The following is a 12558-nucleotide window of genomic DNA, read 5'->3' as shown; positions in this document are numbered from 1 at the left end:
TCAGGCTTCAGAGACTCCAAAACTTCTGGTTCAGGGAAATCAGAAAAGAAATCTTCTCAATACAGCCTTGATTGAATTTTTGGCCTCTATTTACGAATTAAACTTAATTTGACAGAAGATTGGCAAGGACACATAGCTCTGTTGGGAATTCAAAATCTGCTCCAAAATCAGCATAGCACTATGTAAACTGGACAAGCCCTGTACTACGAAAGGGTAAAGAGACTTATTCTAAAATAAAGAGTGGATGATATTTTAAGATGCCACATAAATGCCAGTTAAAACTTACTATATGGTAGGTTTTAGGCAAGAGATCAAATAAGAATTCCTACCTACTTAGAAATAAATTTTGTTTATTTTTTAGATCAGCCCTAAAATCGAACGTTCAGAGACCGGGTGGTGAGACAAAGTAGATCGAAGAATCACAGTAATATTTTTCAGTTAATTTTAAAATAACTAATTACAAAGAAATGTTATTGAGCACATAATAAGAAAAAGTTTTAAATTAGTCCATATCTATTTCTGTCGAGGAAATTTTAGTTGGGTCCTTTGAGGCAGATTGAACTGGAAGAGGATTTTATTTAATGTGGGGTCTGGGTTGCATGGGGGAAGGCATACAAACTGATTTTTATGACCTATAAAATTAAGTTGTAAAAGTTACTGAGAGTATTGACTGAACAGATGGTATTTTTTTTTTTTTTTTTTTTTTGCGATACGCGCGCCTCCCACTCTTGTGGCCTCTCCCGTTGCGGAGCACAGGCTCCGGACGCGCAGGCTCAGCGGCCATGGCTCACGGGCCCAGCCGCTCCGCGGCATGTGGGATCTTCCCGGACCGGGGCACGAAGCCGTGTCCCCTGCATCGGCAGGCGGACCCTCAACCACTGCGCCACCAGGGAAGCCCCAAACAGACAGTATTTTGAGGGTCATCTAAGGTTAATTATCATGTCAGTAACCTGCCATTTGAATTTAAAAAAAAAGGAATTGTTAATCTTAATATTGCTCATTAAAGAGTCAAAAAAGTATCATCTACCTAGAATGCTCTCCATTGTGTGATGTCAGACTGGTGCTGATGTCAAACCTACTGTTTTAGATTCCCTGGGATGGAAAGTTTCAGTAGACGCTCAGGAAGTTATTCTTGGTCCTTTTCTCTGAGAACAGTCTCCCATCCGTAATGGTTGGTCCACAGGGACCATAGTTCTCTCACATCACCCTGATTGTCTGGCAACATCAGGTTGGCCCTGACTCACCTTGGTTAGTCATATTACCTCAGGAATGTGAACCGAGGGACAGAGCCTGGGCCTTGGACGCTGAGTCCCCTTAATGGCAGTGCTCTAGGGAAAGACCCACAACCTCTTGATGCTACGAGCCCTAGATCCAGTTTCATCCTTTCTTAAGAGTTGCTTCTTCAATATTTAAAAAATTGTTCTTACCATAAATTTCCTTTTAATAGTGAAGATTTCTCATGCTGTATCTATTATTTAAAAAAAATTCTTTACTAAGTAAGCAATCATGACATTAGAGCTTAGGAAAGGCTTCAAGGAGTCAGCTAGTTAGTTCAGCTCCTTCACTGCATATGAAGAAACTGACTTTAAGTTTTTGAGTTAATTCTAACATCTACAAGAAGTAGAGATGAGGGATGAGAGCTTGGTTCTTACTTTTGCTGAGTGTTCCATTCTAGTTCCTGTGGTTTACCCAGGTTACAACAAAGACTTATGGACACAGCACAGCCTCTTGGTCCACATATTATGATTCCTTCTCCTCATGCTAAATTTCTCACTTTTCATATTTCTTAATATTTTATTGCTTTCACTTTATGACTGAAGCAAAAGAACCAAGGAGTTTCACAAACACTCTATCTAGAAAAAACCCAAAATTAAGTCTCATAGATTATTATTTGTAAATAAAATGTATTTGGGTAGGGAGAATTCAAAATTATAAATTAATCAATTAATTCAAAATTATTTAATTACATCTTTAGTGTGTACCAGACACTATTCTAGTGTCTAGGGGATACAGTGGTGAATACAGATAAATCTCTGTCCTCTTGGAGTTTCTATTCTAGTAGAGGAAAAGACAATTACAAAATGTAGATAAAATATACACTCTACTACATTGGAGTGAATACCAGGAAGTAAAATACAGCAGGAAGGGAGATAGGCACGTGTGGTGTGGTATGGCAGTTATAGAGAGGGTGGCCTCACTTAGAAGATGACTTTCCAATACATCCTCAGAGAAATAAAGTAACGAGCTATGCAAATACCCGGAGACAAGCAAACCAGAAAGAGAGAATAGCATATGCAAAGGCCCTGAGGCAACACCATATCTGATTTTTGCCAGAGACGTGGCTGGTGCAGAGTGAATAAAGGGGAAAATCATAGGAGATGAGGTTAGAAAGGTAAAGGAGTCTAGGAGACACAGGTCACATAGTGCCTTATATTCTACTGACTTTGTCTGTTACCCTGATGCAAAACCATTGTGGGGACTGAGGAGAGGAGAGATGTATTTTTACCTGCCTCCCTGTGGCTGCTGAAGTCAGAAGCAGGGAGACAAGCTAGGGAACTTGCAATATTCCAGAAGAAAGATACTGATGGCAGCAGAGCAGTGAGAAGTAGGAAGATTCTGGGTGTATTTGAAAGATGGAGCTGACAGGATTTATTGATGAATTAGATGCAGAGTATGCGAGACAAAGAGGAGTTAAGGAGACCTCCAGTGTTTCCACCCAAACAACTCAAAAATAGAATGGCCATTTACCAACAACCCCCCTAAGATTGAAACAGATTCCATAGGCAAAACAGATTCCTATGCAATTCCATAGGCAATGTAAAATGTAAAAATAAGACTGTGATGTAGGGTGCCAGGGATTAAGAATATTCCAAGAAAGAGTTTCTTTAGTGTCAATCTTGTGCTCAGACATCACTGAGTGTGTACTGTAAACCTGTGTCTGAATGTGGGTATGTTTTTACCCCAAATTCTCAGACATTATAACCATCTACAATTACTCATCAGGACATCCTTAACCATCTTTCCAGACAAGGTGAATTGCATGCTTGTGACTCAGACACAGTGCCACTGCCCATTTTTTCCTATCCAAAGGCCTGGTTTATGAGTGAAACTGATGGTTCAAATGTTAAATTTCTTGTGGCTGGGACTGAATTTGAATTTTTAAATAAAGTCCTAAGCACAGTCTTGTTACAAGTGCGTCTTGGGTGATTAATCATTGTATTTAGGATGAAAGTTTATTCTTTATTATTATTTTGCCAAATATAGCAGAAAAGCATTTGATTAATAGATAACAGAAAACATAAGGAAGCAGAGAAATTGATTTAAATTCAACATGTTCTCATTTTTGTGCCAACTTCAAGTATGTCTGTGAAAGTGAAAATTTTCTTCCCAAGTTAAACTAATTTCAGATGAGAGATTTGTTTTCCTCTACCCCAATAATGGACCATCTGCTCAATGGCCTTGGCTTTCTGTAAGCCCAAAAGAGCACAGTACCACCCATTAAGAGAGAAGGAAGAAGTATTTCTCTCTTGTTTAGAAAAACATTGCCCACTTCCAATAAATGTGAGCCATTCTTTCTTTCTGTTTCCAATAACTCTTAAAACCAATTGGTCAGTTTTTGCAGAATGAAGCCATCTTCATGGCTGTACATTCATTTTTGGTGTTGGAATGCGAGTAGGACCCAACTTTTCCAATTTTCTAACAAAAAAACAAATGTGTTCCTTTCACTGAAAAAATAAGGAAGACTTTTCTTTTTGTACTGTTGTTTGGAAAGAGCAACACTTTCCCATCTGAGTTTCTTCTAACTAGATTCAAGAATCATCATACTCATTAATTATTTACTCAATCCTTCCCTCCTTCCTTCCGTCAGCACTTATTAAACATCTACTAAGTGCCAGGCATTTGCTGGATACTGACAATAAAAGATGAATAAATCAAGGTCCACCTTTAAGCAATTTACAGTAAAAAACCAGAAGCAACTAAATACAAAATTAGTGACACGAGTATTTCTCAGCAGGGATAATCTCCCCCTGAGCTTGCTGCTTCCACTCCTGTCCCCCTCCAGTCTCTTCTCTACATAGCGGCTAGAGTAATCTTTTAGATGGTGTAATTCTCATGTCCAAAAACTTCCTATGGCCTCTCATCACACTTAAATTCTGAAGTCCTTGGTAAGGTCACAGTATGACTTGGCTCAACCACCTCTCTGAATGCCTCCCCCACCATCATGGTGCTCAGGACACATTGACCTACTTACTCTTCTTAGAGCTCCCAAACATGTTCCTGCCTCAGGGCCTTTGCATGTGTTTCTGCATGCAAAGTATCCCTTCAAGTATCTGCTCAAATGCCATCTCCTCAGCATCCTTCCTTGATTATCCCATTCCTTTGTATATAACGAGGAAATCAGGGAAGGACTCTAATGATGTTACACCACTTTATTTTAAATACCATTTATCACCACTTGACAACATATTTATTTCTTTATGGCATAAACCATGTTCCAGATTTTAAGTGTCATGCAGGAAGGAATTTTCTTTCTGTTTTGTTGATATTTACATTCCCATACTTTAGAGATAGGCCTGACATAGAGGAAGTACTCAACTAATACTAGTTAAGTGATATCACAAGTTATGGAAGCACAGATGGGTAAGTGGATTGAGTGGCAAGCTAGGGAATTCAGGGGATAATTCACTGAAGTAGCATGTGAATAGGGTATAAAAGGTGAGCAGAGATTTGATTGATGAGGAAGGAAAGAAAGGGAATGTCATGAACAATATATGCATACAAAGCAGGTACCCAATAATGTGATGAATTAAATTAACTCAGAGCGTGGTGTGCTTGGGCGCAATTGTGTATCCAGACGATACAGATATGGCATTCATTACTGTTAGAGAAGTGACTTAGAACAGTGGAGTTTCTTTGAGGTTAAGCATCAGGGAGAACCAAGAGAGATTCTAACTCCGGATAATGCCTTGCTTTAAAACAATCTGTCCTTTCCCCTAACCTTCTTATTGATGACAAGTATCTCCATGAAGAATTTGCATTCATCTCTAATAAGTTTATGGTAATTAGTGGTTTTAAGGAATAAGCCTTCTGCCATTCTATTACTAAAATTATCTATAAGCAGACAGGTGTACTCTCTGCTCCTACAGGCTTGAAATTACATCCTCTTTATCTTTCCTTCCCTCCTAGCTCTAAGCACAGTGCCTGACACATGGTTAGGAGCTCAGTAGATAATGACTAGAGCAGAAGTATAAAATTTTTTATTTCAAATATAAATATTTTAAATGAATCAGGAACACTGTTTTGAGCATCTCTACGGCATTTTTGTAAAAGGAATAGCCATCTTCATTTATCCATCTGAATTATCAATTGCCGTGAGTATTTAAAACGGGGCTGTTTCTGACTGGTCAGGATGTCTGTTCATCATGTTTGCAATGGCTTTGGCCCCAGGAGAGGGGCCATCGCCTCTGAGAGGGACATTCTGTTCTCAAGAGCTTTAGGAGTCCTCAGCACCACTACTTTGGTACAAGTCACCCCACCTTTTTCTAACAACTTAGATTTACAAGTTTGTGTTGTAAATATTGGTTCTGCCACCCACCTGTATATGGCGTTCCCCAGGGATGGGAATAGTTATTCATTCTTAACTCTGTGTCAAGCATCTAACGGAATGTCTTTCATTTATTCAATTAACACATAAGTTAGGCACTGTTTACTGTGTTTTATATGGGGCATAAGACAATGAACCAAAAAACAAAACCCCTTACCTCCAGTGTCTTATATTCTAATGGGAATAGATAGGAAATAAAACATAAATAAATAACATATGTGGTGTGTGAGAAGTCGATAAATGTTAAGAACACGAAAGCAGGGAAGAAAGTTGGTGATGTGGTCAGGAGGAAGCTTGCAAGTTAACATAGGATGGTCTGAGCGACCTCAGAGAGAAAACAGCATTTGTGAACAGACCTCAAGAATGTGAGGTTGTATGTTTACCTTTAGCCATTTTCAGTTGCCTGGGTACAGATGGATATTTAGGAAGAGAAATCTCCAGATATGGAAAGCCACAAGTAGAGAAGACTCGAGGTGAGGGTGTGCCTGGAATGTTCTTGAACAATAAGGAGGGCTGCAGCAGAAGAAGTGTGGAGGAGAAGGAAAGGAAATAGGTCCGAGAGACAGTGGGTGTTCAGAAAGTAGAGCATCTTGTGGGTGACGCAAGGATTCTGGCTCTTATTAGAGTCTGTCTGGGTCACCGGAGGATTTTGAGCAGAGGAGTGACATTATTTGACTTTACAGGATTACTCTGACTTCTGTGTTGAGGATCAAGTGTAGGTGGGTGAGGCAGGACTGAGAGCAGTAAGTGCTCATGGGGTGCTGATCAAGCCAGATCTCCACCAGAGATGGGAGACGGCTTGTGCACGTGAGCAGGCTTCGTTACGGGCTCCTGAGTTCCAGAACTCTCTTTTTTTTTTTTTTTTTTTTTTTTTTGCGTTACTCGGGCCTCTCACTGTCGTGGCCTCTCCCGTTGCGGAGCACAGGCTCCGGACGCGCAGGCTCAGCGGCCATGGCTCACGGGCCCAGCCGCTCCGCGGCATGTGGGATCTTCCCGGACCGGGGCACGAACCCGTGTCCCCAGCATCGGCAGGCAGACTCTCAACCACTGCGCCACCAGGGGAGCCCCAGAACTCTCTTAACTGTAGTCTCTGGACACTGAGCTGCCTGCCCTTTCAGGTCGCCAGGACCTCTAACCTATCCTGAGCTTTCTCTCCTGAAAGCTGAATCCTGGAAAGTTTTACCTCACACGTCTAAGACATCTTTATTTTTTTTTGACAGGAAAGTAGGATTTATTGGTGGGCATGAGTAAGGAGGGGACAGCGCCAAGGCTCTCACGAGCTCAGGGCCAGCCATGTGTCCAGAGGGTCATGATTAGGGATGTATCCGACCCCACAGCCATCGGGGATGAACTGCTTTTCTCCCACCATGTTTTCAAACTCGTCTGCATTAAACTTAGTAAATCCCCACTTCTTGGAGATGTGGATCTTCTGGTGGCCAGAGAACTTGAACTTGGCCCTGCGGAGGGCCTCAATCACATGCTCCTTGTTCTGCAGCTTGGGGCGGATGGACATTAGGACTTGGCCAATGTGGACCCTGGCCACTGTGCCCTGGGGCTTTCCAAAGGCACCGCGCATACCTGTCTGGAGCCTAGATTAGGGACAGTATGTCAGTTCTGAATGTCCACTGGAAAGGGCTGTCTCCAAGGTCCCTTCGGGCAAACCATACAGGCAATAGGCTGCGTACACTACACCCAGGAGGCTGCTCTTTGCAGACATTGCACACCGGGCCCTCACGGGGAAAAGAGCGCAGTCAACTTAATTGGCTGCAAACATCTAAGACATTTTTTACTTTACATTTGTTTCCTTTGAGTGTGGGCAAGGCACATTGGATTAGCAAATTAAAGTGTACTAATTGTACATTATCTCTCCTAAGCAAAACAGATGGTTGTGTTATTAAAAAAAAAAAAGAACAATTTTTTGTGTGTGTGAATGAAGAAGCGTCTGAACATAACCTAATGCCAAGGTTGGGCCTTATCTAAAGTTGTGAAACTGTCGACATTTACCTGGAGCTCCTGTTCCCTCTTTTTTCTGGCTCATCCCTTCTGCAGTTCGTCTCCTGGCTGCTCAGGGCTCGCACGCCTGGATATCTCCACCTTCCTCACTCTTACGTAAATCCACACGTTACAGCCCCCTCTTTACATCTTGTGCTCTGCTAGGTGCCTAAGAGTTAAGATCATTTTCTCATGAGATACGGCTAAAGGAAAATGACTACATTACCGCTCTCAAGCGATGTCATTCCTTAATCTAGTTAAAATGACTAGTATATGTTTGAACAGGTTGGTCGCAGGTAGTTTTGATTTAGAAAACTTGTTGACACCTTTCAAATCACCTAGAAAGGAGACACCCACTCGGACCAAATGAATGACCATTAGCATCCCGGGAATACTGTGCAACCTAGGATATTATTGTAAAATGTAGGGTTTGTTATTATTCAGGTATGAGGAGGCCAACAGATCAGAGGATGATTGTTCTTGAAAAGACAGATCGTTAAAGTCACAGATGCCAAGAGGAGAGGGGGGCGTACCATCCCATGAGGGGCCACGTGTGGAAGCCGCGGGGTTAGATAAGAGGCTGACGGAGCAGGGAACGCAAGGGCTAGCACAGTAGCCTTTCCTGTGGTTTCCATAGGACAGTGTGGGCAAGCAATGTAAGCATGTTCAGGATTGGTTAGTTGGATCATTTCAGCAGGCTCTGGGGTCTAGGGACTGTCCCTAGTTATCTGGCACCTGGCCCTGGAGTGATTCGGGCAGGTGGAGGGTACCCAGAATGTAAGAGGTCTGTGAAAGCCCCTACAGGAGAGTTGGGGTATGGATTTTGGATTGGATGGTTTGCCTATGAAAGCTGTGCTCTCAGCCCAGTAGTTCCTTACCCTTAGGAATTGGCCAGCCCTGGCAGGGACAGTCTCTCCAGGATCAGCAAGGGCCCGGATGTCGGAGATTCAGAGACGTGGTAAATATAGACATTGATGCGTATGTCCTGCCTTCAGAAGATTTCATGTCTCCTGGGCATAATGACACACATCCGAGAACTCTCAACAGAAGAAAACATAAAGTGGACCTTCCCTGAGTGTGAACCATGATAAGCAAGGCAGATGTACTGATGAGGTTTTATGTATTTATTTTTGGCTGTACCGCACGGCTTGTGGGATCTCAGTTCCCCGACCAGGGATTGAACCCGGGTCCCTTGCAGTGATAGCGTGGAGTCCTAACCACTGGATCGCCAGGCAATTCCCCTGATGAGGTTTTAAATTTCCTCTAAATTTCACTACAAGAGAGATTTTTCAGATTATCATTATACTATTTTGGAAGCTGCCAGGCTGTAAACCTCTCTACTTGGAATAAAATCCTTCAAAGGATCTTTGACCTACTCCTGATGGTAGACAAACAGTCTTGTCCACAATAGAAGTCTAAGCAGTTTCTAACTCATACTTGCACCTAAAAGTTATGTGTCCTCTAAAAATCTCTTCATATAGAAAAAAATCATTGCAGATAATACTTCAGTTACACTAAAGTGTTCTGTAAAAATGTGGCAGAAGACCACACTGCAACTGCATTTTAACTCCTCCCCCTTGCTGTTTGCTGGCAAGCTTGTTATTTCTTTATTTCTCTGAACAATATCCAGGCAGCTTCAAGAGAAAATCCATTAAGGCCTCTAAATTTGCATTTGTATAGCAGTTTTCTCAATTCTTTAACGCGGTATGGAGGAAAACATTATGACAGCTGCCGTGCACCCCTAAAGAAACACTGTGTTGGAAAGTAAGAGAGGTCTGTGGAGGATTTGGATTCACTTGAAAAAATCAGCTGTGGGACCTGCCAAATTGCTGCTAGCTATCGCAGACACGACGCTCATTAAGAAGCCCCACTGGCTCACGATTTATTGATTAGAGACCAAACATCCTGGAAGACTCATAAATTACTCTTTAAATGGGCTTTTAAACATCCCTCCTACATCCCACCAATGGATTATGCTTCAGATACATTTGCAACTGCCTTAATCTATGTGAAAATTTATCCGTTCTTCCTATCTCATTACTTAGATTGTTATATAAAAAGATTATGCAGCTGGAATATATTTAAACAACAGAGTTTTTGTTAACAAGATATTATCAGTCCTATTAAATTCTAAAAACGATTTTCAGAGAGATGTTATTTCAAATCTAGGTTTTAATATTTGAGTGATTTGCTAAAATGCTTTCTGGATATAGGGGTTAGGGCATTCACACGGATCAAGCTACAGATATTTTTATTCTAAAATAGGCTTTTTTTAATTTGGAGGAGAAAAAAAAAATCAAAGTATCAGAATTTTCTCTACCTCCCCAGATATGAAGGATATGTAATAGTTTCTGCAAAAGCTTGAATCCAAAAAATTGTCAGCATTCTGTGCATGAGGTATGAGAATTAAAGAAACCAACCTCTGGTTTCCAAACAGTTTAGAAAATTGAAACTAAAATGATTCCGTGCTAGCAGTAAGCTGGACATAAGTAGAAAACTAAAACAAAGAACAGATGGGCAAACAACATCATGTAAACAACAAACAACGGTAATTTTTAAAACTATGAAGTTAAAAAATAGCTGGATATGGGCTTCCCTGGTGGCACAGTGGTTAGGAGTCCGCCTGCCAAAGCAGGGAACACAGGTTCGATCCCTGGTGAGGGAAGATCCCACATGCCGCAGAGCAACTACGCCCATGTGGTACAACTACTGAGCCTGCGCTCTAGAGCCCACGAGCCACAACTACCGAGCGCGCATGCCACAACTACTGAAACCTGCATGCCTAGAGCCCGTGCTCCACAACAAGAGAAGCCCGCGCACCACAACAAAGAGTAGCCCCCGCTGACTGCAACTAGAGAACGACCACACGCAGTGATGAAGACCCGATGCAGCCAAAAATAAATAAATAAATACATTTATTAAAAAAAAAAAGAATTTCCTTCCTTTTAAAAAAAAAATAGCTGGACATAGACTTACGTAGGTAGAACAACTGAAAAACTGGAAGACGATAAAGCTGTAAAAGCGTCTTCTAAGTGTCAGTCATTTATTCAAAGACAAACCCTCATTCAGAACAATACTATTGATGGCCTTTGTCGTGTTAGACATTGAAGAAACAATGGCAATCTAGACAATGTTTTCTTCATCATGGAATGTAAAGACCATTTTGAGAAAACAAAGATAAGATATAACAAAAGGACGGCATGAGTGAACATTAAGTATGAAATACTTTGGGAGCATATAACTGGTCCAGAGGACCAAGGATGAAGACTTGTTTCCTGAGGCAGTAGCACTAAACAGAGATGTAGATGAGGCACTGGCATTAGAGACTGAGTGATGCCATAAGATAGAGGTGGTGGTGGTAGTAGTGGATGTATTGGTTGGTTGGGGAAGTGACTACAGATAAAGGACACAACAGCAGCACAGAAGCTCTGAGGTGAGGAAAAGGATAGCAAGTCTTCAGAACTGAATGCCAGTCAGCACTTCCAGAGAACAGTATGAAGATCTGATGAGCAAAAGGCTAGACCATGTAGAACCTTAAAGCTCTCAGTCAGGAATTCCAACTTACACTAAGAGAAATGAGAAGCCATTGGTGGGTTTTAATGAAGAGGTTTAAAATCTATACTTAAAACTACACAAATCACCTAAAGAACCATGTTGGCAGTAGCATGAAGTCTGGCTTGTAAGGCAGTGATAAATGGGGGATAACTAGGTATGAGGCTATTTCATTAAATTATGTAAGAGATGATGGGGTTTTTTTTGGACTAGGCTATTGGAAGTAGGGTCCAGGACTAGAGAAACGTAGAGGAAGTGAAAAACCATAGCACCTGGACATTGGCAGCATGTGAGTAATAGGAAACTGGAAGAATCAGGAAAGATTCTTAAGTTTTTAAATTGAGCAAACATACAGTTGTTGGAGGATTTATTGAGGTAGGAAACACTGGAGGAAGAATAATTTGTGGAAGAGTTCATGAGTTCTGTTTTGGACATGTTGAACTTGAAGTGTTATACAATAGCCCTGTGTCATGACTTGCAAGCTGTTAGCTATGTATAGTATAAAAGGTGCAGTCAGAAGAGAGGTCTGGGCTTCTGTCAGTCAGCATGAGCTGGATTATGTCACAGCAAAATTTCAGGAAATTAGAACAAGTTTTTTTTTTTTCGGTACGCGGGCCTCTCACTGTTGTGGCCTCTCCCGTTGTGGAGCACAGGCTCCGGAGGCGTAGGCTCAGCGGCCATGGCTCACGGGCCCAGCTGCTCTGCGGCATGTGGGATCTTCCCGGACCGGGGCACGAACCCGTGTCCCCTGCATCGGCAGGCGGACTCTCAACCACTGTGCCACCAGGGAAGCCCAGAACAAGTTTTATTTCTTGCTTTTGCTACATGTCCATTGTAGATCAAGAAGGGGGTTCTTCAGATCATTTAGACACCCAGGCTGATCGAAGCCTTACTTTGTTATGATGCTGCCACCTCTATTGAGGGCTTCAGCGTTGACCGTGGCAAGGCAAGAGAGCACATAGAAGGCATATCAGCTCAAATATATCCTGTCCTGGTGACAAGTGACATGACACTTGTCACTTCCATTTACGTCACATCAGCCAAGGCAAGTTATATGACCTCTGCTGCAGTTTCCATTTGTTTTCTAGGAAGAGGAAAAGATCCATAAAGGTTTTTGTGAGTGCTAGTAATGGCTACCACAGAATTGATGATGTCATTTTAGGTGATCCTAACATATGGCCCATGTAGTGAATACTTATCATGTGTGATGCCCCAATATTTTCCCTAAATTTTGGTAACTCCTCGTATTATTAATCTATCTTCACAAGACAGAGGACAGAATATTTATATTCCAGACCCACTTGCAGTTTTAGATGCAGGCATGCGACTTAGATTTTTCCAGTCATTTGAACCCACTTGAGATTTACATTAGAAAATTAGAATTGTGAAGAGGTGACTATGAAAGGAAG

General features: G+C 41.7%; 1 non-coding gene across 1 annotated transcript; it reads right to left on the bottom strand.

Annotated features, from left to right (window-relative positions):
* Nucleotides 1–7238: 7238 nt before the first annotated feature.
* LOC115854880 (small nucleolar RNA SNORA70) lies at nucleotides 7239–7375 on the bottom strand. The gene has a single exon (XR_004040158.1). It is a non-coding gene; the product is annotated as a small nucleolar RNA SNORA70 (small nucleolar RNA).
* Between the last annotated feature and the right edge of the window lie 5183 nt (nucleotides 7376–12558).

This window comes from Globicephala melas, chromosome 14 (assembly GCF_963455315.2).
Source record: "Globicephala melas chromosome 14, mGloMel1.2, whole genome shotgun sequence".
Classification (NCBI taxonomy): domain Eukaryota; kingdom Metazoa; phylum Chordata; class Mammalia; order Artiodactyla; family Delphinidae; genus Globicephala; species Globicephala melas.
The sequence above is the reverse complement of the archived record's forward strand: the minus strand, read 5'-3'. Positions and strand labels throughout refer to the sequence as shown.